This window comes from Echinops telfairi, unplaced genomic scaffold, assembly GCF_000313985.2.
Source record: "Echinops telfairi isolate 266 unplaced genomic scaffold, ASM31398v2 ScPeMD7_6;HRSCAF=24_0, whole genome shotgun sequence".
In the NCBI taxonomy this organism is placed as follows: Eukaryota; Metazoa; Chordata; class Mammalia; order Afrosoricida; family Tenrecidae; genus Echinops; species Echinops telfairi.
In genome coordinates this window covers 15,798,468-15,824,327 of record NW_022103902.1, presented here as the reverse complement: position 1 = coordinate 15,824,327, position 25,860 = coordinate 15,798,468, and the positions used below count along the sequence as shown (strand labels likewise).

Here is a 25,860-nt window from a genome sequence, read left to right as displayed (position 1 = left end):
TGTGATAAGAGTTGTATGAGCCCCTAATAAAACGATTAGAAAAAAATGTGCTGAAAAACTTGGCTTACACATGCGTATATAAGGTATATATATTAAGCCCTCTCATTTGCTTTTAAAAAGGATTATGAAAATGTTAAGGGGAAGCATTGTGTTGTAGCAATTTCCTCTCATATTCAAATTATCATTATTTTTTTAAGTCTAATTGTAAACTCTACATGCTTTCTTTAAACTTCTCTGGTGTTCTATAGGGACACCCACTTGACTGGCAGTTTTCTCAGTATGTTAGTTTGAGCCAGAGGCCCCTTAACCAGTAAGCACTTAATGTGCTGGCTTATATTAAGCATGGTAGGCAGCATCAACTTGATTGTGTTTGTTTGCTAATCTGCAATTTCTCGTGGGTTCTGTGGGGGCCAGGTGAGATTGTGCACTGCAGATGGGTGGGAATGTACAATTGGACCCTTAAGAGATTAAGCACTCTGTCTGGTGAGACTTCTTTTCCATTCACTCTGCATTTCTATTTGCTGTTGTAAAGTTAATGAGCATTCAAAGTTTACTTTTCTTATTTATGCGTGTGTGTATGTGGGGTGTGTGTGTGCAGTGCTCAGCAAAAGCACCTTTCTTTCTCACCAATGTTCTATCCAAACTGAGTGCAGATGACTCTGAGTGGTTTCATTTTAGCGAGCAGCAGTCATGTTTGTATTAGGGAGACTTGGAGGAATACCAAAAAAAAAAAAAATCATTTTTAAGTGTTTGCCTCATCCTCTGGTGAAAGCATTTGTGTTTCAGAGACCAGGGTGAGTCGTAGTCCCTTTTGGGGACTCATTATAAGTCACTGCTAAGGGACTCAGGGTATATAATACACACTGTGATGTGAATTTAAGGTGATCTGAAATATTCCATAAATAAAATATAGATAAAATAATTATTTTAATTACTATAATCTTTCCTATTTTTCCACTTTCTTCATTCATTTTATGTTATGCCATTGTCTCAGCATAATCTCAGAAAATTTCTACTTATACAATATATTAATTTTATATTGCAGAGTACCTGGTAAATTCCAAGTCTGTCTTTGTCCCCTAGATGTGCAGGTATGTATATAAATAACTTCAAGCTGTGTAAATCTATGTGTTTAATCAACAAATTGTTATATTTTTGTGTATTAAGCTTGGTTATAGATTTAGTAGTTTGCAAATGTTAATTTTGGGGTACTTGTAAATATTGACAGCTTCAAAGGCTAGTACATTTTATACATACATTTTACTTCACTCTATTGTAAGAATCAAATAAACATTTCTAAGATGTGATGAGGCAGAATAATTTTAATTACAAGCCATTCATCTGTTGAAGAGATTAGAGAATATTTTATGGAACTGTAGTATCAAAGCACTGCTGATATGGGGTCAGTCTGTGGCAAAACCACTAGGATTTTGACATTGCTTTATTTTATAATCTTTTTGCCGTTTGAGCTGATTTTCTGTAGTGCTTGCTTTAGGTGAGGAGTGTCTGCTGTGTGCAGATGTACTGTCTGCTGCACTGTCTCAAGCACTAGTGATGAGAAAAAAAATGTTTGCACCTGTTTAAAATCTCAAATGTGTGGTGCTGTGGTTCCTGGGCAACAGGCAGCAATTCTCAAAAGCTTGGTTGCACCTGCTCAATTGTTGCCTGCAGCTGTGTCGTACCAGTGAGCGCACAGAGAAGCTTGTTAGAAGTTTGCTTTTGCTGTTATGGATTTTTGTGTTCTTTTAGTTTCAAAGATATTTTACTTGACGCAGACCTTGAACTATTACATTGGTTTAGTGTAAACCGCACTGGTTTCTTGCTCTCAAATAGTTTACTCAAATCCTTTGTTCTTTGTGTCAAAAATGTTCTTCGCAGCTGTTGACAACCCTAGATAATGTGTATGCTAACCTCTCCAAAGGTTACCTGGGGAGAGTAGATATCTCCAGAGAGCTGAGTTGCTAATAATTTTCGTCCTGGTAGAGACATTTTCTGTTTGGCTCAGTTTTACCACGTTGGCAATTCCACTGTATGAGGCTGGATGTAGTTATTGATCCATTTAGCTGAACAGATTTGAAAGCATTTGGCTATTACTGGACACATGGGGCATATTCAGAAAATTTAAGGGTATAGTATATATAATTTATTGGCAAATTTCTGTATCTTTAGTACAGATGTTGGAAATAATGAGTACTATATAATTGTGGTTAGTAGAATTCTATAGCTTAAATGTCAAAACTCCACTCTGTAGAAGTATTTAATTAATTAATTTATTATTCTCCAATTCTAGTTATTAGAAACTTATCCAAATGACTTGCCTTGTTTTTCTTAATATATGTTTTAAAAATCACCAGGGAGTATTGATTTTGAAATATGTTTTATTTTGTTGTTGTTTTTAAATTAATTACTTAATACAAATTTAGCTAGCTTCTTTAGGTGTAAGAAACATAGGTGCAAAGCTAAGTAGAAGCTTGGGCACAGGCCCTCCATGAAAGAGCTTGGGTGTAGAATCACACCATGCTCACTGCCATGGGTCAAGTCCATCTCATCGCAACCCTCTGTGACAGAGTGGAACTGCACCCTGGGGTTTCCAAGACGGAAGCTCAACTTAGAACAGATAGCCTCATCTTTCTCCCTCATAGTAGCTCACGGGTCTTAACTGCCAACTTTTTGGCCAGCATCCCTATTCTTACCCAACATGCCAAAAGGACTACTCCAGTACATAGTTGGTAGTGAGTAACTGTTGGGTAAATGTATAGATAGGGAAACATTTCTGGAGTTATATTAGCAAAAGAGGGCTCAGGAGTTGTAGAAACTTGTTACTCAAACATTTTGGATGAATCTTGATGAACTTCCTTTAGCTCTCATGCTGCTGACTAGATAAGGATCAAACTGATTAATTATGTTTTAAATTAAGATATTAACATGTAAAGCTGTTATTTCATTATTATCATTAGAAATTGGCATAACCCTATTTACATTTTGCTTTCTCTCCATTTTTGTTGCCTATGAGAAAACTCATTGTATTATTCACACTGTACACACAAGGCTGAGGCATTAAATGACTAAGTTACTTGTTACCTTGGAAATATTTTACAGAATAGGAATAAACCTATTTTCTGTTTTATGATTAATGCCTTTGCTTTATAGTGTGCTCCCTTGGCTTGTTCACTTGATCTCGCTTTGTGTCTTTCTTCCTATTCCTACATCACTGGAAACACAAAAGTAAAAATGCATGTTGATTTTCTTCTGGTCAAGTAAAATTAGATCATGCTAAAAATCAGCAACTGCTTTGCTAAGCAGAAATAATGGGCCCTGTATTTACTGTATGCATATTGATATTTCATTGTAATCCTAACTGTAAATGAATAGAGGTAAAGCCCAGCAGAGGTAAACTCAAAACAAGCTTGCTAAAACCTGCTTTAAATAGGCCCCTGTACACTTTCATTAAGGAGCTTCGGGTGGTTTGGTCGTTGAACTGCAAAATAGACTATTGGAATCCAAAGATGAGGGTATCTACTCTTGTAAACACTTAATCTCTTGCCATTCTACTCTGTCCTATAGCATCACTATGAGTTGGAATCCACTCAATAGCAGTGAGAAAGTTTCATTTACTGTGTCCTGAAGTAGTCACATAGGAATATCACAGGCTGTTTGCTGAGCCTTTATCTGTCTCTCTGAGTGTTTTGTTTAAGCTGCTCAAACTTTTGTGCCACTGGTAGATGATAGGCCTGGGTTCTTTAAGTCATGGACACAGCATTGTTCTGGGAACAGTTTTTCTTTCACCTTAGTTTGCATAAGTGTGTAAGAAGCCAATGTCAAGGACATTTTTTTTTAATTTTCTGAACTGTAGTGTGGTAGATTAAACTCTAGTCCTCTGTTAAACTCAGCAATTAGATGTGAAGAGATGGGACAAAGGCATGTGTCAGCTAGTAGATAATAATTAAACCACATAATGACAGCCAGTTCAATAGCCTATACTAGGAATTATGATATGGAATCCCAAGAACAGAGAAAATACCAAGCCTTGGGACTCCTGAGCATAATTGCAGATTTTCCTGTGATTCTGGGGCTAAAGGGACAAAGGAAGAACATATTGAGGCTATAGTCTGTCTTCCAGCCGTGGTCTTGTAGTGGGCTTCTTCTTGGGGTGCTCACCATAAGATCTGCCGTTCTAAACAAACTGAAACTCTGTGGAAGAAAGATACTTTCTACTCCCATAAAGAATTGCAGTCTCCAAAACCCACAGAGACAGCTTTTCTCTGCCTTAAAGTGTTGCTATCCGTTGGAATCCACTTGAAGATAGTGAGGGAGTGTGTGAGTCAGGGGGTGAGTGAGTGAGTAAGTGAGTGAGTGAGTGAGTGAGTGAGTGAGTGAGTGAGTGAGTGAGTGAGTGAGTGAGTGAGTATGTCCTAGATATCATATTTCTTCCCTTTTTTCTCTTCCTTTCTGTTTTCTTCATTTCCTTATCCCCTTTCCCCCATGTAGTAGGTCAATGCTTACTCTTTTCCAGACATAATGCTAGACTAGATGACTAAGACAAAGTCTGTTCTCAAAAGGTACTCAGATAAGTGAGAGAAGCAGATGCCTGCACTTATTAGTAGTAAGAACCCAGGCAAGTTCCCTAACCTTTTCCTTTATGTTCTCAATTATAAAATTTGAAGATAATACTAACGTGTATTATTATATTTAGACTTGTAGTTGTGGTTATGTTCCATGCAGTCAGTTCAAACTCATAGTGACCCTTTATACAACAGAAGAAAACACATCCTGGCCTTGTGCCATTCTCACAATTGTTCTCAGCTCAGTGCATGGGCATATAATACATGCTCAATATATTTAGTCTGTGCTCATAGTATTTCTCTCACCATCACTACCTTTGCCCTCACCACAACTCCCAAAACATAGATCAGAAGAGAGACCATCTAAGTGCCTGGGCAGGGATTAACCACTGGGTATTATCACATAGAGCCTCTGGAAGGTTCTATCCAATGCTACCTCTGCTTCACAGCTTAGAAGTTTTGTATAAAAATATATTATGATATTAGAACTTGAAGGGACACTAATGGTCACCTATTATATTTCCTTATTTTACCTATAATGAGGAAATAAGTTCAGAAAGATCTACGTGCTTGCCAGGGTTTATCAGTGTAGTAAATAGGAGACAGAATATGTGTACCCAAAACTCTTGGCTCTTGGTCTAAGGTGAAATATCTTGCTCACACTGGTAGATTATCTTTCTAAATATAAAACATTTAAAAATAAACCCTACTAGTGATTAAAGCAATGATTGCTTGCCCCCAAGAAGTAAATGGACTATGCCAAGTGGCTAGGATACTAACCATGAGATAGGCTGATAACTACACTGGATCTAGAAGACCTCTGACTCAACTATCTGCCATCAAGTTGAGGCCAAATCATAGGTATTCTCATAAATGAGATTGGTGTTGTCTGAATTGGTTGTGAAGCCTTTTATCGTGTGTTTGTGAATAACTGTGCTTTCTTCATAAGGAGAATAAATTGAGTTTTCTTTAACAAGATAACTATTTATGAGACTTCAGATGCTTAAATTTGAACCAAATCGGCAACTTTGAAGGGAATAATTCTTAGGATATTTGAATTCTAAATCTCTTACCTGAGTTTGAATACAGGAGTTTGAAGTTCAACTGGTCTGAAATGGACATCCAACTCCACAACTAGGTAGCTGCATGACCTCTTCAAGGTTGCCTAAATTAAGAAGCCTTTACCAAATACGTTGTTATACAACATTCACTAGTATTTCATAATACTTGATCTCTTCTCTCTGTTCACACTAAATTGTTACAATGTGCTATATACAGATTAGGAAAAGATGAGGGATTCGCCACAAAGAAGGTTAAGTTTGGTAAAGTTAATCATGTCTCTCTGTTAATTGTTTAATATGGTTACACTCATACTTTTAAAATATCTACACTGAATTTATGTAGTGGACTGGGGATGCTTACTGTAAAACTTAAGATGAGGATGTGTTAGTCTTGGTAATTTAGAGAAACAAATCCACAGAAACTCATGTATGAGAGAGAGTTTTATATAAAGGTTAAGTGCACATCAAGAAAACATCCCAACCCAGTGCTGCCCAAGCCCACAATACCAACACCAAGCCACTAAGTCCTCCTCCATCTCACAAAACACATGCAATGATGCCGACTGCAGGAGGAAAGCCAAATCAGTGAACGTGTAAGCATCTCAGCACTGGGAGGGGTCTGCACATGGTTGCTCCAGCACCCAGGGCTGCATCAGGGTAGGTCCATGTGGCTTCTCAGGGATGTCTTGCAGGAAGTGAGGCTTGCAAGCTGAAGCAGGGAACTGGCTAAGGCAGCTGCCCCCTGGTCCAACCATCAGAAATCAAGAGACCCGAGAACTAGAAATGCGTGGTTCACGGAGCCATTTCTCTCTCCACCCTTCATTTAACCCCACATGTGTTTATCGGCTAGGTTGGCACAATAAACTTTAACTATATCAGAGGATAATCCCATTTACTTCAAGGTCTGTTAATTATGGATGGAAATAGGCCTCTCAGTGGAGATGGTTGTTGATAGGACCCTAGACAACTGCCAATGCTGCTTTGGAAAGTCAGATACCCTTAAAACCAGTCTCTAGCCAATAGTGAAGCATCTTTACTAGTGACTTAACTCTTATTTTCTTACAAGTATCTCTGGAAGTGAAGGAGATTCTGTTGGCCAGATTATAGCAACCTCAGCACCCTCAGTTTTAGGGACCCTAACTATTAGTGAGGCAAACCAAAACCAAAATCAGCACCCTCAAGTTGATGCCGACTCACAGTGAACCCTACAGGACAGGGTGGAACTGCCTCTGTGAGTTTCCAAGACCATAACTCTTCCTAGGAGTATAAAGCCCCATCTTTATCCCTCCGAGTGGCTGGTGATTTTGAACTGAATTAGCAGTCCAACATGTAAACACTATGTCATCAGGGCTATATAAAGTTTTCTTTTCTTGCTTTTAAACTGGAAAAAAAATTAGTATGATAAAATGTTCTGATATCTTCCTGCGCAAACTCCCTCGACAGTAGAAAAGTGGATTCGTGAATTTGTGTGTATGATTTTTCCCTTAATTATCTTTAATAAAGGTTAGATCATCTTAATTATAGTAAACCATTTTCTACTACCAGGGTGTTTATATTGCAGTAGTATCTTCCTGAACAGTAAATATAAAAGAAGTTTGGGGAAAAAAATCACTCAGTAATATATGGAATAGACCGTTGCTCAGCAGAGTTAATAGAGTTGGCTTGGATAATGTCAAATGAGCAGTGTTGACCATGAGGTGTCAAGACAAGCATAAATGATTAATGAATATTCTATTTAGTTGGATTAATAATATTTAGCATTTCTATATTTAAGATTTATGTATATTATTTATAATATTTACAACAGCCTTAATATAACATGGGGGGTAGTACTTCCCACATTTTACAGATAATAAAACCCAAACAACTGAATCTGAGGGAGGATTAGCCATTTTACAAGGTCACACAGTTAGCAAGTATTAAAGGCTGTTATTTTAGCCCAGAATTTCATGCTGTCTTATTAATGGGTAAGCTCAATAACAACTCAGTCACAAGCTCACACAATACCCTGAGCATTTAGTTTTTTTCTCTGTCATTAGGGCTTGTGCCAAAGGACATTTTATCCATCAAGAGTGGTACATTGTGCCCATTGCACAAATGCCCAATCACTGACTGCCTGCATCCTCATACTTGGATTTTCCCTGACAGTTGCCTTTGAAGACCTAGTGCTTTATTCTCCGGAGCTTGCCGAAGCTTTTGGGCAGTGTGGATTCTGCACGTGGACTGCATGGGTTGGTTCTGGCCCCATTTGTGTGTGTGTTGTATGTAGAGCCAAGTCATGCCCAGACTCTGCTATTCAGCACATGTGCTCTCTGCTGGGCTGTTCTCTCTCTCATATTATCTTTCTTTCTCTTTTTTAACTTTTAAGAGATACTTCCTGATTTTTTTCTTTCATTTTGTACATCCCTGCCTCAAATGATAAACATTGAAAGGGGTGAGTGTAAAGAAAGGCAAACTAAGGAATAGTTCTGTTTGTATGAGAACCTGTGCTCTTGTAGGTATTTACTGTAAATTGGCCATAGCCTCAAACTTACTCATGCTAAAGAACAAGGGGTATTGTGCCTACCTTATAAAAGTACCTCATCTTGCTGGTGACAAACATTTGTCTCTCACTTTGAGTTTTTAAAGCAAAACTTGCCCATGACCCAATTTCACTAATAATTCTCTTAACTAACCCTTGTAATCATTTATGAGATTTCGCCCCCCCCCACACCCACTGTCTGTCTAGCTTGGTTTTAAATTTTTATATATGTACTTTTAAAATTTTGATTACCTGGAGAGCTGCCCATTCCTTTGTGCTGTATAATAAGGATTTAAAAACTGCACACTGAATTCTGTATAGTGTAATTAAAACTGACCCACATTTGGACCTGAGTACACCAGGACTTAGCCAAACTTGCCATGAGCTGAGTTCTGGTGGCAGATGGGAACTAATGAGGACACACTCCACTCCAGAATTTCCCAGCTGCTTGGCCCCTTTTTGTACAAACAAGGTTTGGAGCGAAGTCCAGATCCCAAGAGCATGTTCTGTAAATGTGCTGTACCCACTGATTTGGGAAATGTTCTCACAAAACCAGGCTGTTCAAAGGATCCGTAAGACCTCGGATTTTAAACACGAAAATTCAAAGGGGCCCTTTGTGCTCTCTTCAAGTAATTTTTAATTTAAAGTGAATAAAAAAATCACATTATTTTCATACACGTTTTCCTACACCTGAGGTTGGAATGATCACTTATAGAAAAACTTGGAGGCTTTCTCAGGGACACTTGTTCATCAAAATGGACTAGGTCTCCTTGCAACCTATAGAACGCTTCATAGGTTGATGTCCTGGGACTATTCAGGCAGATGTAATTGAATCAGTTTGAAGCAGCTGTAGCTGGCATGTGGTCTCTCTGATTGCTAGCACCTGCTTGTTTTTTTGCAACTCACTAGAGTGAAAGAAATGCCAAAACCAGCGTTGGTCTTGGAGCAGATAAAGCACTCGAGATCCTATATCCCATTCCCTTTCCAACCTAGCCACATCATCACTGGTGCCTGAATTAATAAAACCTTTTTCCATGATTAGGTTTGGGGTATACTTTTCCTTCTCATTCCTCACTGTGTGGAGATTCTGACAGTACTGACCAGGCAAATCCAAAAAAACTAGAGAGTGTAATGGTGATCAGGTGGCTTTGGGGCTCTCTTACCATTAGACAACTGGGTTGCCTGTGGTTTGCAGAATCATTTAAATGAACACACCAAATTCATTTGCTGTTCCAACACAGTCTTATTGGCACAGAGAATGAGCAGTTAATGTATAACAAACTGTGAGCTTTTATGGAATATGATAAATACACTTCCTTAGCAGGGGGGTATGTAAAATGGAACTATTTCTCTAATGTAAGCACTAAACCACACTTACTATGGGCAAAGGGATGCAGTCTACAAAGAAAGGGAAACATTCTAGAATATATTAAGTATGAAAAATTTACAAAAGTAAAGATTTGAAATTCAGAAAAATGTTCAATCCATGTTAAGAATACTTCTGTTTGCTGTGCTTTCTTTATATTATTTTATTGAAGTCTTAAGTATCCCTAAGTATTAACAATTTATTAATGTTTAATTTCAGAATTGAGATTGTAAAAGAGAATAATATTTAAAAATTTTCAAACTTATGCTACTAAGTTTCTCTAAAATGGGCTTGGCATTGATAACCTTTTAAGAGATGCTAAAATGGAAATGGAAATTACAAATAGAAGTCATGAATAGATTTTTAAATAGTTATTTTATTATCACCAGCAGATACCTATTATTCCCAAGCATGCCTTGATGCTATGGAACTAGAGATATGTACATGATCCTTGACGACAAGAATCATGATCTGCTTAAAAATTTTAGGATAAAATAAGGCACTCGGTCAAATGCATTATCTGGACCAAGAGTCAGCGTCCAGTGAATGTTGTAAAAGTAAAAGTATATCATAAAATACATTCATTATCAGGTTAATGCTCTAGATCTGATGCCCCCATTGCTGTCTTGCTGCCCATTCATTGTGGGATGGAACAGTAGCCAGTTGCTGTTGAGTTGGTTATAACTCATCATAACTCCATGTGCTTCGAAGGACAGTGGGCTTTATAGGGTTTCCAATGGCTGACTGCAGAAATAGATTGCCAGGCCTTTCTTCTGAAGCGTCTCCGTGTAGACTCAAACCTTTTCAGTTAGCAGTCAAATGAGTAGCCATTTGCACCATGTAGGGATATCTACTAATCCACTTATTCCCTCTGCTACTAAGCCAGAAGTAAGGGTCAGAATCTTCTTGAAAACAACACTTTGGATAAGTATTATCTATTGATGAGAATTGACATGTGAGATAAAACTTACTGATCAGTGTTGAAAAAGTTAGTAAGTGCTGAAGAGATTCAATGCAGGTATAGCGTGAGCTGCTATGGTCCCGGAAATTGCTAGGGAGAGGCGGGACTTGCACTGTATCTTGGCAGGAAGCTGTGGGGAGTGTGAAACAGAGGACTAGAAACAAGAAAGTAGAGCATCTTGTCCCCTGGGGAGTGGTGTGAGTAAATGTAGCGTACTCAAGTCACACAGTGAATAGATCACAATTGTATACAAATATATAATTATTAGTTTCGTGTTTTCTCTTTGCTAGACTGCATTCTTAAAGAAATATTATATTATTATTTATTATATAATACTGAGTCAAAGAAAATTTCCTGAGTCCTCCTATCTGAATTATGATATGTTTCTATAGGTTCTTGTTCTTTCTTTTATAGTAGACAATTTACTTCACAGCTTTGAAAGCACCCTTTCACTGCCAAGTTTCTGTGTTAAAAATTGAAGTAGAAAATAAATAAAAAGCAGAACAGACACAGTTAAAGAAAATAAATAAAAATAAAATAAAATAAAAATAAAAATCAGATATTTGTGCATCAAAAGAATAAAAGGGGAAGCCAAGCAACAAATAAAACCACAAAAATCTTGTCATTTTAAGCTGCAACATTGTATGTCTATTCCGTGTACAACAATAGACAACTGAGCGAATACGAAAAAAAAAATTGAAGTAGATTTAAAGAGTTCCCCTCTGCCCTAGATATTTATATAACAACAATACATTTGGGACAGCAGATTTTTATGTGCTGTTCTTAAAACTGACTTGGGCAATCTCTATCATAACCATATTTTTATGAGGTACCTTGATGTTGTGTTCCAATTCATAGCATTCCTATGTCCAATACAATGAAAACCAGCCAAGTCCTATGTTGTTCTCACTGCCATTGCCAACCCTGAGCCCATCGTTGCAGCCGCTGTGTCAGCCAATCTCTTTGAGGATCTCCTTTTTCACTGACCCTCTGTTTCACCCAGCACAATGCCCTTTTTCAGGATTGACCTAACCTGAATACATGTCCCAAGTACATGAGCCGAAAATCTCACTGTACTCGATTCGAAGATACTGCTTTCTGGCTGTACTTACTGCAACACAGAATTGTTCCTTCTTCTGACGTCCATGGTATATTTAACACTCTTTAGCAAAACTAGCATTGCCATGCAGCAATTCTTCTTTGATCTCCCTTACTCATTGCCCAGCGTTCACATGCATATGAGGACATTGGAAATACCATGGCCTTAGTCAGGTGTACCTTAGTCCTCAAAGTGATGACTTTGTCTTAATACTTTGCAGTCTGTGTAGCAGTTTTACTTAAAATGATGTGCCATTTGATTTCTTGACTGCTGCTTCCATTGGTGTTAATTGTGGATTGTTGAAAAAAGATGAAATCCAAAAACAAAAAAAAACAAAAAAAAACAAAAAAGATGAAATCCTTGAAAACTTCAATGCTTTCTTCATTTATCATGATGCTATTTATTAGTCCCACTGTAAGGATTTTTTTCCTTAATATTGAGTTGCAATCCCTATAGAGACGACTGAAGTCTCTGGTTTTCACTAGTAAGTACGTCAAGCCCTTGTCACATTGAGCAATCAAGTTTGTGTCATCTGTATAAAACAGGTTGTTAATGAATCTTCCACTAATCCTGACGCCATGTTCTTCATATTGTGCAGCTCTGGGGTTATTGACTGCGCATACAGATTGAATAAATATGTAGTGAAAGGATACAACCCTGATGCACATCTTTCCTGGTTGTAAGCCACATAATATTCCCTTCGTTCTGTTTAGTCAGTTGCCCCTTGATTATATACAGTTACTTTCACCATAGTATTTAAGACTAGTACTATGTATTCCAGATTTGGGGAAATAGAGAGTCAATATGTTATACTGGAAAGTTAATGGCGCTTGGAAACGAAAGATTTAGATTTAAGTTTCTGCGTTATTCTTTATTGATTGTGAGCAGTTTCTCATGCACCTTTAGATCCAGTTTCCTCACCTATAAATTAGAAGTGTCCAGATAGCAATGTGCTTTTAAAATTATAAGTTAGTTCTTCTTCTTCTTGTGCTTCTCCATCATCATGGTTCCACACTAAAACCATGTGACAAAATATGTAATATTATTTATTATATAGGCCATTTTCCTTCCCCATTCATATTATTTTCTCTGGTAATATCAAATTGACTATATATTTTGAATAGAGTATCACAGTTCACCAAAAATAAGCAAGAATTCAAGAAATACTCCCGAGCCCTGTCATTGCTAATATTATCTCTAAATTACTTGCTCCTCAATAATAATTATCTCTCATGTGTAATAAAATTTCATATTAATAATGTGTATATTAAAGTAACTGTTTCTTAGTTATCCATTTCACACATCTCATCACTTTATGCAAATTGTTTTAGTCCCTTAACTTCTGTGATAACATATTTTCTATTTATTTATTTTCTACAGGTAATCTATTCCAGAGGGAATTTAAAGCAAAGAAAGCAGAGTTTAGTAATACTATCACTGAGGTTTCCTTCATGTGTTACCTGTTTATCCTTTACTCTCCTTGTAAATAAACATGTAATCAATCTTTAATTCTAAATAGATTTACTGAATTTTTGTGTTCCCTACTTGCTCACCAGTAGGAAAAAATTTAGGAAAGAGAGAGAAAAAATTCTGTTGCTCAGTTCCATCAAATCAGTCCTATTTGATATCAGCAGTGCTATCTCTTGTTCCATGCCCATGTCTTCATCTGGTCTGAATTTCTGACAGCTCCTTGTCAGTGTATAATTGCAACCTTTTTTGAGTTATCTTCAGCAAAATTTTACTTGCATGAGGTATCAATGATATTTTTCTATCACTCTGCATTTTGTTGCTTCACTTTTCTTTGGAATGGGTTCAAATATGGATCACTTCTAGTTAATCGAGCAGGAGGCTATCTTCCAAATTTCTTATCATGGAGGAGTGAGTGCATCAGCAACTGGTTGAAACATTTCTTTGGTATTCATCAATTCATGTAGCCTTGTTTTTCATAAATGCCTTCAATTTAGATTTCTTTCAGTAAGGTTGGTTCTTAATCAAATGCTACTTTGTGAATTGGTTGCATGTTGATCAGTTCTTTTTGATACACTGACTTTATATATTCCTTCCAGGTTCTTTTGATGCCTTCTGTATCATTCATCCCTGGCTATTCAAATTAGCTCAATATGTCCTGTATATGAGAGATGGAGTTTTATAGTCAGGAGATGGAGTAGAATGGATAAGATTCAAGATTATGGACAGAGAGGTCCTTGGAAGAACCATTTTTGCTCTTTCTGCCCAAATCTGGCAACTTCTGTGAATGCAGACTTGCATTTACTGTGGGTCACATCTGACATACTCTCTCTCATATCCTTGTGAAGCTCAGTCTTCTTCACACATTAGCCAACAACCTCTCTTTTCTTTTAAACCCTTATCATTACCACTGATATGTGTGCATTATAAACAATATGTTACATAGTATGGATTGCCATCTTCTCTGTAATAGAGCTCTGGGTGCAAACTCTTAGACTGAAGGTTTTGTCAGTGTAGTGTCACCGTAGTGACTCTGAGGTTGAGCTGTTTATACCCTCTTCTCTTACCCTTTTGTAATAATATTTTGAAAAACTTAAGGTTGCTGAACTTTTCGATTTAAGTATAACAGGTTGTAGCTAGTGTAGAGAAAAAAACAGATATCCTGAGAATGAACTTAAATGCTCATTATATGTTTTGAATTTTGGGGAGAAATAGAGTAGTTAAGGGTGGTATTACTTTTAAGAAATTATAGTTTTGTATATTAGGAGCATTTCAAACATAGCCTTTCACTGCACTAGTCTTCAAGCAAAGCCGTATATATGGAGACTTTAATGAATTCATGTGAAAATGGAATTACCAGATACAAATAAGAAAATATAAGCTTTATGTTTCAACATAAATTCTGTGTTAGTCTGGGTAGACTAGAGAAACAAATCCATTGACACTCATATGTATATAAGAAAGAGTTTTATATAAAGGGTAATTGTACATTAAGAAAGCATCCCAACCCAGTCCAGTCCAAACCCATAAGTCCGATATTAGCCTGTATGTTCCATACCAATCTATAAAGTCCTCTTCAGACTCACAGAACACATCCAGTAATGCCAAATACACAGGATGATCACAGGCCAGTGGGTAGAAAGTCTTTGGATCCAGTGGCATTGTAAGCATCTCAGCGCTGGCAGAGGTCTCTATGTGGCTTCTCTGATTTCAAAGGTCCAGTTGTATCAGGGTATGTCCATGTGGCTTCTCCAGCTCAGGGCAGTAGGGTAGTTCCATGTGTCTTGTCAGCTGCAATGTCTCCCAGGGAATGGGCAGAGAGAGAGTCTCCTGCTTCCAAGGAGGAAATTCAGGAATTCCCAGAATTCTCAGAAGGCCATGTTCACATAGAAACCTCATTGGTTATCTCTTGATTGACAGGCTAGACTCCACCCTTACGTTCTTAATCCTCAAATTAACAAACAATTATATAACTACCACAAATTCCATCTAGATTGAGATACTTTTATAAGCAATGATAGCCATCAATTAGTCCATTCCTAAAGAACTAAGAATCCTGGGAACTAAACAATATAATAAATCTATTTTACGTTATTGAATGAAGAAAAGGAGTGTCCTTTTTTTTAAAGATTGGGAAATATGACATCAAACGAAATCAAATCAGGACTATAAGGTAGATATCAAATGATTTCTCACATTTATTACAGATTTTCTCCTCTTTGTTGAATGGAATGAGTAAGAACTCATTGAGGGACTCTGGTGAAGCTTTCTTTAGCATATTTTTGGTAAAATTTTGGCTTTTTTAAAACATACATTCTTTGACCCTCCAGAAATTGAACAAGAAAAATGGCTAGAGCATCCAAAAAAACTATTACCATAACCTTTGATCTTGGGTGGTCCACTTATGTTTTCACTGGACCATTTTCAACTTTTCTTGGTAGCCATTAGTTTGATTGTACTTTGTCTTCAGGACCATATTAGTAAAACCATCCTATATCTCCTATTACGAATATATTAAGAAATGCTTCAGTATCTTAATTCCACTTGTTTTAAATTTCCATTAAAAGGTCTTCTCTTATTTGCAGCAAATTGGGTGTAGCAGTTTGGGACATCTATCAAGCAGAGAGTTTGCTCAACTTTAATTTTTTAGTCAGAATTGTGTAAGGTGTACCAATTGAGGTGCCTACATCAGTGTCACATACTGTTTCTTCTGTTAATTATTGCTCTTCTTCAGTCAAGGCACAAACAAGATGAATTTTTATTCTTCCAAATTGCTAGATGGACTGTTGCTGGCTGGCTTATCTTCGACATCATGGTACTCCTGCTTAAAACAAGTTATCTATTTATAAATTTTGGATTTCTTGGGACATTTCAATGATACATTTTTCACAGGGCATCACCGACTTCATCATTCTTTCACCCAAGTTTCATCATAAATTTGCTTCAATTTTTGCTGAATAAATGTTATGAAAAGGCTTCTCTGCAAATTGGTGTCTTATCATTCTTAATGCCTCAAGGTAGGTCCTATTTAGATCAGTTATAACAAGATAGTATGAGTTTATTTTGGTGCAAAACATTTTTAAAATCCATGCAGTTTTTTTATAATACACCTTTTTCATGAACATGAAGATCTCTAATAATTATCTGAATCTTTGCCATTTCAAGAGGGGATAAAACAGCAGCAACAACAAAAACCAATGCTGTCAAGTCAATTTTAACCCAGTGAGAGTTTAAAACTCCCCTATTGGGTTTCCTAGGTTGTTATGTTTATGGCAGCAAACTGCCACATCTTTTATCTATCAAACAACTGGGTGGTAGATTCAAGCTACTGACCTTTTGGTTAGCAATAAAATATCTTAACCACTAAGTCACCAGGCTCATAGATAATGTAAGCCAAAATGAAAAAAAATTTTTTTCTGGTAAATTTATGTAATGTCATATTTCAATGTTATCCATAAAATAACCTCAATTACTTTCTGATTCCAATTATTAAGCATCATAAATTTTGTTTTAAGTGATTTAAAGTAGACCTTTGCTATTGATTGGAATCTATCATAACATACCTTTAATTCTTCACTTTAGTGTAGCAGTTTAAATTTCTAAATTGTAGATCTATTAATTTTCATGAAAAAGGAAGGAAAGGAAAAGCCAATCTACCAGTCCAAGACCAGTTTCTGGTTTTCTTGAAAGGGTAAAATTAGAAGAGGGCATCTCTCTATTGGATATGAGGAAACAACTTCAAGTAGAGGGCAGTATATTCCTGTTAGTTAGTAGTATATTGCTGCTACTAGATAATACCACTAAAAGTTGTTTGATCATGAGCTATCTCTGACCTTGTGTGCTACTGCAAACTGGAGTCTTTAAAGTTACCATTACATTTATAAAAGTACTGTAACCAATTCCTGTTTTTTGAGACCTGATAAGTACAAAAACTCTAGCTTTGTTTCTCTGTACTAAGTGTATATGGAAGGCATAGTTATGTATTAGCCCCTCAATTTGTTCCTTCCATAGTTTACAAAGTTTATTCTTTTCAATACATATAAAATATATATTGCACCTTGTTTTTTAATTGAACTATGAAACATTATCATTCATACTGTTTAAAAAAGGAAGCTACTTTTCATTATAGATGACAAACTTAAAGCACAGAATTGGTAACCGCTGTGTTTATTGCAGTCACTCTGCAAATGCAGCACAAAATTACAAGTTCACTTTGGTTAGCATCCAGGTCTCCTGTGAATCCATGTGTGCTGAGATGACAAAGATGTACTTTCATAATCCATGGTACTTTCAAATAACCTCATTCATGACCTAAATCATAAATTACAGATTTTTAAATATAATAATCTCCATCTACAACAAACTAAGTACAATGTGTGCCTAAAATTTAGCTGTATGTAGAGGGTGGGGTTGGGTGGGGTCTGGGGCATTGTGCTAGGTGACTGCACAGTGAAATTCATGGACCTCCCGTACCCCTAACAAAAGAGAGATGAAAGAAAAATGAAAATGGAGATTAACTCATCTTTTAAATTGTACCCTAGTTTAATGTGAAAAATATGATTTTGGTTTGAGAACTATGGTTTATACCCAAAGTATGGTAACTGAGTTTGCTTATCCCATTGTGTGGTGTTGTTCCCGCTGCTATAAAAACAAAAATGAAGGTCTCTTTTTGCTATCTTGCAGATTTTCTCTTGTATACATTCCTCTTCTACCATGAGTGAACCATTCATTATAAGTCAGGCTGGTTCCAGGCACTGAAGATAGATCTCTGAACAAGGGAACTCTGGCCAGGTGACATGCTCCTTTACTCAAGGAGCTAACATGAGCCTGTGGGGAAAGACGATGAATAAACTATAAATATAAGAAAATGTATTTAGGAAGTGTTAAATGGTATGCAGGAAATAGGTACAACCGAGAACTGTAAGATAGAAAGTGACTAGGGTTGGGGAGATTAAAATCTTGGGTATCCTTTTAGAGGAAATAATAGTTGAACAAAAATCTGGATAATATGAAGGATCCAGTCAAGGGATGATCTTGAGTATAAGAAATAAAACCTCTGATTCTTACAGATTGCTTAAGGTTGCTCCTCCAAAGTGTGTGTATTAAAGTGGGGGCAGAAGAGGATGACAAACGAATAGATGGCCACTCTTCTCATTAACAATGGGAGGGCTACACTACAAAGGCAACCAGTGACCACTTCTCCTTAAAAACTTACTTCTTCCAAGTCAAAATAAACTTGGACACTAAAAAGGGATTATATTTATTGCAACTTAGCTTTTTCTGTCAATTCCACTGTTGACACTGAAACCAAGGGATTGGGTAGGAGAACCACAATGACTGTGAGCTTCCCTTCCTTCCTCCCCTTGACACGTCATCTACAGTACTCTTTTATTCTGTATATCAGGGCTGCATATTACCATCACAGTAGCCCAAGATTTAGCAAAGCCATTTTTCAGAGTATGTAGTTATTTTACCATTTGAATTGAGCACAGCTAAATTGTTTTTATCTCTGTTTTCATCAGAAATTCTTCCAAATGCTTCATTCAAAATTAAATTGTTTATCCATAACTAGAAAGCATGTGAGGTAGTGAATTATTGAAATTGATGAGATTTGATTGAATTTTCCAGAGTGTAATGTATCTAATCAACATTGCACTCACGGCATCATTCTTCCCATTGCCTGATGCAATAATAGATGACTGTATTACCACGGCCCAGGCTGATACTGTATAAAAAATACACAGGGAAGTAGACAGCCTAATTTGAACATTTCAAAACCAGAATCAAATGTGAAGTTTTAGAAATGGTTGTGTTGTAACTGAGTAGGTTTATTATTATTTTTAGCTTGGGAAACTAAAAATCTCTCACTATAACTTTTGATAGAGTTTACCTAAATCTAATTTGTAGTTCAAAATAGGATATTATTGGTAGCAATGAGAAAAGTTGTATAATTGAATTTTACCCAAAGAAATTCCCACTGATCTATTATTTTCAAAGTATTAGGAACTGTCAGAAAATGAAAAAAAAAATTTCTCAAATTATGCACTGTAAACACTTTCTACTATGTAACTGTGATGATTGAATAATTTATCATCTAAAATAGGACAAGAATTTTGTTTTAAAATAATATGTTTAAATGCCCAACATATTGTATAATAGGAGCGCCATCATACTTAAGCCTCATATTCTAAAATTTATTTTGTGAGCAGGACATTGTAATCCTATAGAGTATCACTACCATGTTCAGAGTATTTGTGACAATATATACCAAAATTGTGAAACAACTGTGACATTTTGTTCTACTCCACTTGTTCATGGCAAAATTTCTCAAGGTTAGAGTCAGGGAAACAACTGTACCACAACTATAGGCAGGTTGTTAAGTACAGTAAGTACATTTCTGAGCAGTCTGTTAAGCATGTTTCAACGACTAGGCAGAGTTAAACTATTGAGACCAGATATACTACTTATGCAGTGAGGATAATATTTGAAGCAGTCTTCCGTTTGTTCAGTTGCCATTGTTTTCTATTATTGTAAAGATATGACTACAGTTTGTGTACAAAATACTAAATTGAAGTATTGTATTTATAGATGCTGAAGGTAGCTATTTAAATCTCAAGTATAACTTTCTACCTTTTTGTACTGAGTCCATAACACATAAAACTATATTACATTATAATTATAAGTTAGAAAATACCATTTTAGTGCAATCCAATTATTTCACAAATGAGGAAATTGAAGCACAGGGAGGTAAAATGATTTATTCTAAATTTGGACCAAGTACAGTGTGAAGAATTGAATATACGGTACAATTTTTGCCATTTATAGTTATATTAAACAATTTATTTTCTGTTTTTAAAGTACACATTCATATGGTAAAATATTTTATGATAAATAGAATAAAAACTATAAATTTATTTATTTACCAAACTATAGTATATGCACTGAAGACACGAGTGGGTAAAAAAAGCTACAAGAATTGACGAGATTCAACATTGGAAGCGCTTGGTTATTTGTGCCAAGAAATTTCAAGGTAACTCCCTGTGCGACTGACTGAAAGAGATACATATTTGTACCCATTCCAAAGAATAGCAGAAGTTATCAAAAAAACATCATTAATATCACATACAAGTACAATTTTAGTGAAAATTATTATTCTTTTAAGTGTTGGAACAGTACCTCACCAAGAACTGCAAGACATTTGAACTAGATTCAGAAGATGACATAAAATGAGGGATATCATTCTGGTGCCAGGTGGGTCATCCTTGTAAGCAGAGAATGCCAAAGAGATGTTTACCTTTCTTTTATTGACATGCAAAATATTTAAACTATGTGGCTCATGACCAACTATGAGTAACATTTGGAAGAATGTGGATGCCAGAAGACAATTCTGCTCACGAACAATCTGTCCACAGACCAAGATGAAGTTATTTGAAAGTGTGTGTCAAAGTTATATCCTTTTACTAAACTTATTCAATTTGTGTGCTTAATTAACACGTAAACATTTCTCTATGAAGAAGAAAATACTATCTGGAGTAGGGGAAGACTTAATAACAGCCTTGGATATGCAGGTGACACACCTTGCTTGCCAAAATGGAAAGGGACTTGAAAATTTTCTGATGAAAATCAAAGACTGCAGCCTTCAGTTTGGATCATACCACGATGTACTAGAAACAAAAATATTCACAGCTGAACCAATAAACCACACGTGTAAAGGAAGAAAAGATTGAATCTATCAAGGATTTCATTTTACTTGGATCCACAATCAACATCCATGGAAGCAGCAATCAAGAAATTGAAATTGTTTTGTTGTTTTTGTTTATGTATATATGTATGTATATGCAAATGCAACAAGAAAGCAGATGGACTTTGAGCCTCTACTTAAATCCTACCTCAGTACAAGAATTGCTTGTTCTAATAATGTGGCATTGTGTGATATTCAAATTCCTGACACAATTGCTGAAGACAAAATGGATGCATAAGCAAATGTGGTGAAGAAAACTTATGGTGCCTGGCTATTAAATGATATAGTGCCTGGGGTCTTAAAAGCTTGTAGTTAAACAAGCAGCCCTCTAGCAGGGAAGCAACAAAGCCCACACGGAAGAAGCACACCAGCCTGTGTGATAATGAAGTTGTGATGGGAAAAGTTATCAGAAGTTCAAAAACAAACAACCAAATTGATGTGAAGGGGTGTGGATGTAGTGGAAACCCAAATCCCACCTGTTGGATAATTGGACAGCCCCTTTCAGAAAGGCCACTTGGAAGGGGTGATGCATCCATGGTGTGGTATGGCACTGATGAACCGCATAACTATGCTCTAGTTTTTAAATATTTCTTCCCCTCACCATTATGGTTTCTTATTTGTTTTACCCCATTAAATGTGTTACATATGCATATGTTCATTTCTGTATTTAAGATGATTAACACTTGAGAAACAGTAACAGGAGTAATGGTTCCCTGAGTGTAGGGCAAGAGAGAGGGGTGGGGCTGTGGGGAAGGGAGAGTTGATAGAATTGCTGAGTGTTTAACTCCACTCAATGGGATTGAATAACAAAGTAGTATGTGATTGCATATATTGGACTGTGTAAGATATGAAAAAAAAAAAAAAGAATAAGGGTTCCTACGGGGTAGCAAGGGGCCGAAGGGGAACTGATATCAAGGAATTCAAGAAGAAAGAAAATTGTTATCAATTGCCCAATACTGCTTGATGTGATTGAACTATGGAAAGTTTTGGTATCTATAAGAGTTCCCAATTAAATGATTTCAATATAAAAGGAAAGAAAATAAATTGAATTCTGCATTGTATTGGGCAAATATGCTGCTGCTGCTACTGCTGCAACAAAGACTCTTCACTGTTGGAAAGGAAAAACATCAACTTAATGACTAGGGTATAGCTGATCTAAATCAAGGTCCTTCCAATCACTTGTACATGCAGAAGCTAGAAAAAGAATAAAGAGGACTAGAGAGTAATTGATGCCTTTGAATTATGGCACTGGTAAAGAATATATAGTATGCCATGGACTTCCAGGTGTACAGATAAATATGTCTTGGAGAAAACACAGTAGCATCCTCCTTAGAAGCAAAGTTGGTTAGACTTCAACTCACATTCTCTGGGCGTGTTAACAGGAGGGGCCATTCACTGTAGAAGGACAGCATCCTTGGTAAAGTAGCGAGTCGGTGAAAATAAGGATGACTCTCAATGAGATGGATCATACAAATGTTTATAGTAGCAACTGTGAGGAGATTGCAGATCTGAGAGTGTTATGTATGCATAGTATCGCTATGAGTCAAACCAATTCAATGGCACCTCATAGCATCAAGTACTAGCTATTCATCAGAAATAAACAGTTTTAAACAGAGTTGTGTAAATTTAACTGTATACCTTTGGTTTGAAAATATAGTCATACTATTTGTTTTTAGTTGGAATTTAATACATATATTATCTCATTCCATATTTCAATCACGTCAGGTAGAATTGTACAATTGCTACCACTTCAGCTTCCATTCTGTTTGTATGTGGACTGTGACATGGGTTCCCTTTCACACCTCCCCTACCCCACTGTACACCCTCCCCACTCTTAGTCTATTGGCTCTCCCTATATATTCATCAGTTTTGAGTTTCATATACCAAAAAACAGAAAAGCATAGGCATAAATCTGACCTAAACAGTGAAAACTTTGTAGATTTCCCCTCTGATGCAGGCTGGACCTGATCTGGTTTCCAACATTTTCTGTATTTTTGTTTTTAATTGTTCTGTTCAGCGTTTGTTCATATGAGAGTGTATCTCAGAGATGTTAGGTCAATAGAGATCACCCTCTTGAAACTGTTCAAGTTCTTTGACACTTTGGGGTTTTTGTCCTTGATACTATATCACAGGTTTTCTATACCATATATAACAAATATCTATGTTCTGTTTTTTACTAGCTATCTGATGTTTCTAGTTTGTGAATGGAAGACAATATTTTTAACAGTTTTCCAAAATCTTTGCTATTTAAACAGCATTGCAATAAGCATTCTCCTGAATATATCTTTGTACTTATTTTAAAATACAATCAATATAATTTTCTATGGATTTTGGGTTTTCACTGTTTCCATAGCCATCTGTAAAATCAGGGCTTGAGATTTTAAGCTCGTTAGAGTTGTTCTCTCTCCTCTGGATTTGTATTTTATTATTTACAACTTTTAGATCATACCTGGTGTGCTTTTACCATGTGGACTTAGCTGATGCCTCACTTACATGGTCCCATATTTTAAGACAAGTTTTGACGATCCCAGGTACTCTTTCTTTCTGACAGCTGGGCACTATCAGATTTCTTCACCACGCTTTGCTGTAGTATACATCTCAACATTTGTTCTTGAATGAAAATACTTTTGTGATTTGTAATAAATCCATTTTTTATTCCATATGCTCTTTGTTACTATTGTTATAATGTGCCATTGAGTAAATTCTAACTTAGAGTGACCCTGTATGGCAGAGTAGAACTGCCCATAGGGTTTCCTAGTCTATAACCTTTACAGTAATAGACCATCATGTATTTTCTCCCATGGAGCCATTATTTAAAACTGCAACCTTACAGTTGAATGACAGTTGCATAACCACTGTCCCATCAGGACGTCTTGTGTCCTCTGTAGGAAGGTAGAGACCAGCACTAAGGATCTACATTGTTAGGTGCTATCGAGTGCTCTCCACTCATAGCCACTTTATGTGCAATAGAAGGAAAACACCGCCCATTCTTTCACTATCCCTTCAATTGTATAGATACATATTTGAATGAGAATCAAAATGCCAAGATTGACATATTTCTTTTTATTTATCAATCATGGATGTCTATTTTTTGTGACATAGAAAAATCCCAAGAAACTGTCTTACTAATGATACTGAATGATTGTATTTTGATCATCTACGCAATGATTAAATCAGTGAAAGCATCATAGAATAAATCAAACCCCTAGAGAGATACTTTTAACAGCAATTCCAGTTCATATGGTAATGTTAATTTTACTTAATTCTGAGAAGCACATACTTATCAGTAACATTCTATAACTGTACAAATTGTGTGTGTGTGGGGGGGGGAGTATGAAAGTTGTCACTTAAGTAGGACAAAATAGCCAGGTGAAAAATAGATTTGTTTTGTACCTTAAATTTTAAAACGTCACTTCAAGTAGTCATCATGAATAAGATATTTACTTAATATGTTTTTTCTAAGCTTAAAATGTATCTTAAAGACTCTGAAGGGCAATAACAGCTGAAATCTTTGTAAGGATTGTAAATAAGGATTCATGTAGTTAGAAAAGTTGAGTATTTAGCAATAAAAGAACATTATTCAATATTAATCTTATTATATTTATGACTATACTTCAGAAGAAGAGATGTTGAAATAGGTAAAATTTGTAATCTGCATAGGGGAGATGAATCAAGAAATATATAATTTAGTTTTTCTTACCCTTCATTTTAATTTACATACAATGGTATTTTTTATGTAAAAATATTTATTTACAGACCATAAAAATCTATTTTAAAACCAAAGTATCTGAAGGAAGAGAATAAAATTGTTCTCAATACTGAAGCTACCATGTAAAGTAAACATTATTAAAACTAATATGCATGTATGCATGTATGCCTGCAACCACACGAAGTATGCTCTGCTTACGTTAGTGGATTCTGCTTATTTAACTAGTAATATGTTATGAACTCGTCTTTGTGTTAATAATTTTTCCGTGATATGGTTTTTATTGATTCTATATTTCGCATAATGGAAATGTTTTGACTTTCCTAACCAGTCTCTTATTCTTGGATCTGTAATCACTTCTGTTATATTTTTAAAATAATCTATGATCGTGCTGGTGTTGTTAAGGGTCCCTAGAATTGGTTTCAACTCATAGTGACCACATGTACGGCAGAACCAAACACTGCCTGGTTCTAGGCCATGTTCACAATTGTCCTTGTTTGAGCCCATTGTCGCAGCCACTGTGTCCATCCATCTTGTCGAGGGTCTTCCTCTTTTTCACTGTCTCTCTACTGTACCAAGCATGATGACCCTCCTGACAACATGTCCAGCGTACATGAGACTAAGTCTCACCATCCTTGCTTCTAAGGAGCACTCTGGCTCTACATTTTTCCAAGACAGACTTGCGGGTTCTATTGGTAATCTATGGTACTTTCAGAATTCTTTACCAGCACCACAATTCAAATGTATCAATTCTTCTCCAGTTTTCCTTATTTAATGTCTAACTTTCACATGCATGTGAGGCAATTTAAAATATCATGGCTTGGATCAGGCACACCTTAGTCCTTAAAGTAACATCCTTGCTTTTCTAAACTCTACAGAGATCTTTTGCAGGAGAGTTATCTAATGTGATGTGTCATTTGATCTCTTGAATGTGGCTTCCTTGAACATGGGATATGGATCCAAGCAAGACAAAATTCTTGACAACTTCAAATGTTTCTCCAATTTATCATAATGCTATTCACTGGTCCAGTTGTGAGAACTTTTGTTTCATTATATTGGGTTTTAATCCATACGGAAGGCTACAGTCCTTGATCTCATCAGAAAGTGCTTCAAGTCTTCCTCACTTTCAGCAAGCCAGGTTGTGTCATCTGCACATCACAGGTTAATAAGCCTTCCTCCAATTCTGATATTGCACTCTTATTTATATAACCTAGCTTCTCTGATTATTTAGTCAGCATACAGATTTATTAAATACAGTGGGAGGATACAACCTTGATACACACTTTACCTGCTTTTAAACCATTCAGTATTCCCTTGTTCTGTCCCCACAACTGCCTCTTGATCCCTGTACAAATTCCCCATGAGCACAATGAAGT

At 36.2% G+C, this 25,860-nt stretch overlaps 1 long non-coding RNA gene across 1 annotated transcript in view; it reads left to right on the top strand.

Moving 5' to 3' along the window:
- LOC123521241 overlaps positions 1 to 1,091 on the top strand; it is a 209,888-nt gene extending 208,797 nt beyond the window's left edge. Inside the window, exon 4 of the long non-coding RNA XR_006679713.1 lies at positions 1,046 to 1,091. This is a non-coding gene — a long non-coding RNA (uncharacterized LOC123521241). The remainder of the gene's footprint in view (positions 1 to 1,045) is intronic.
- Positions 1,092 to 25,860: the final 24,769 nt, after the last annotated feature.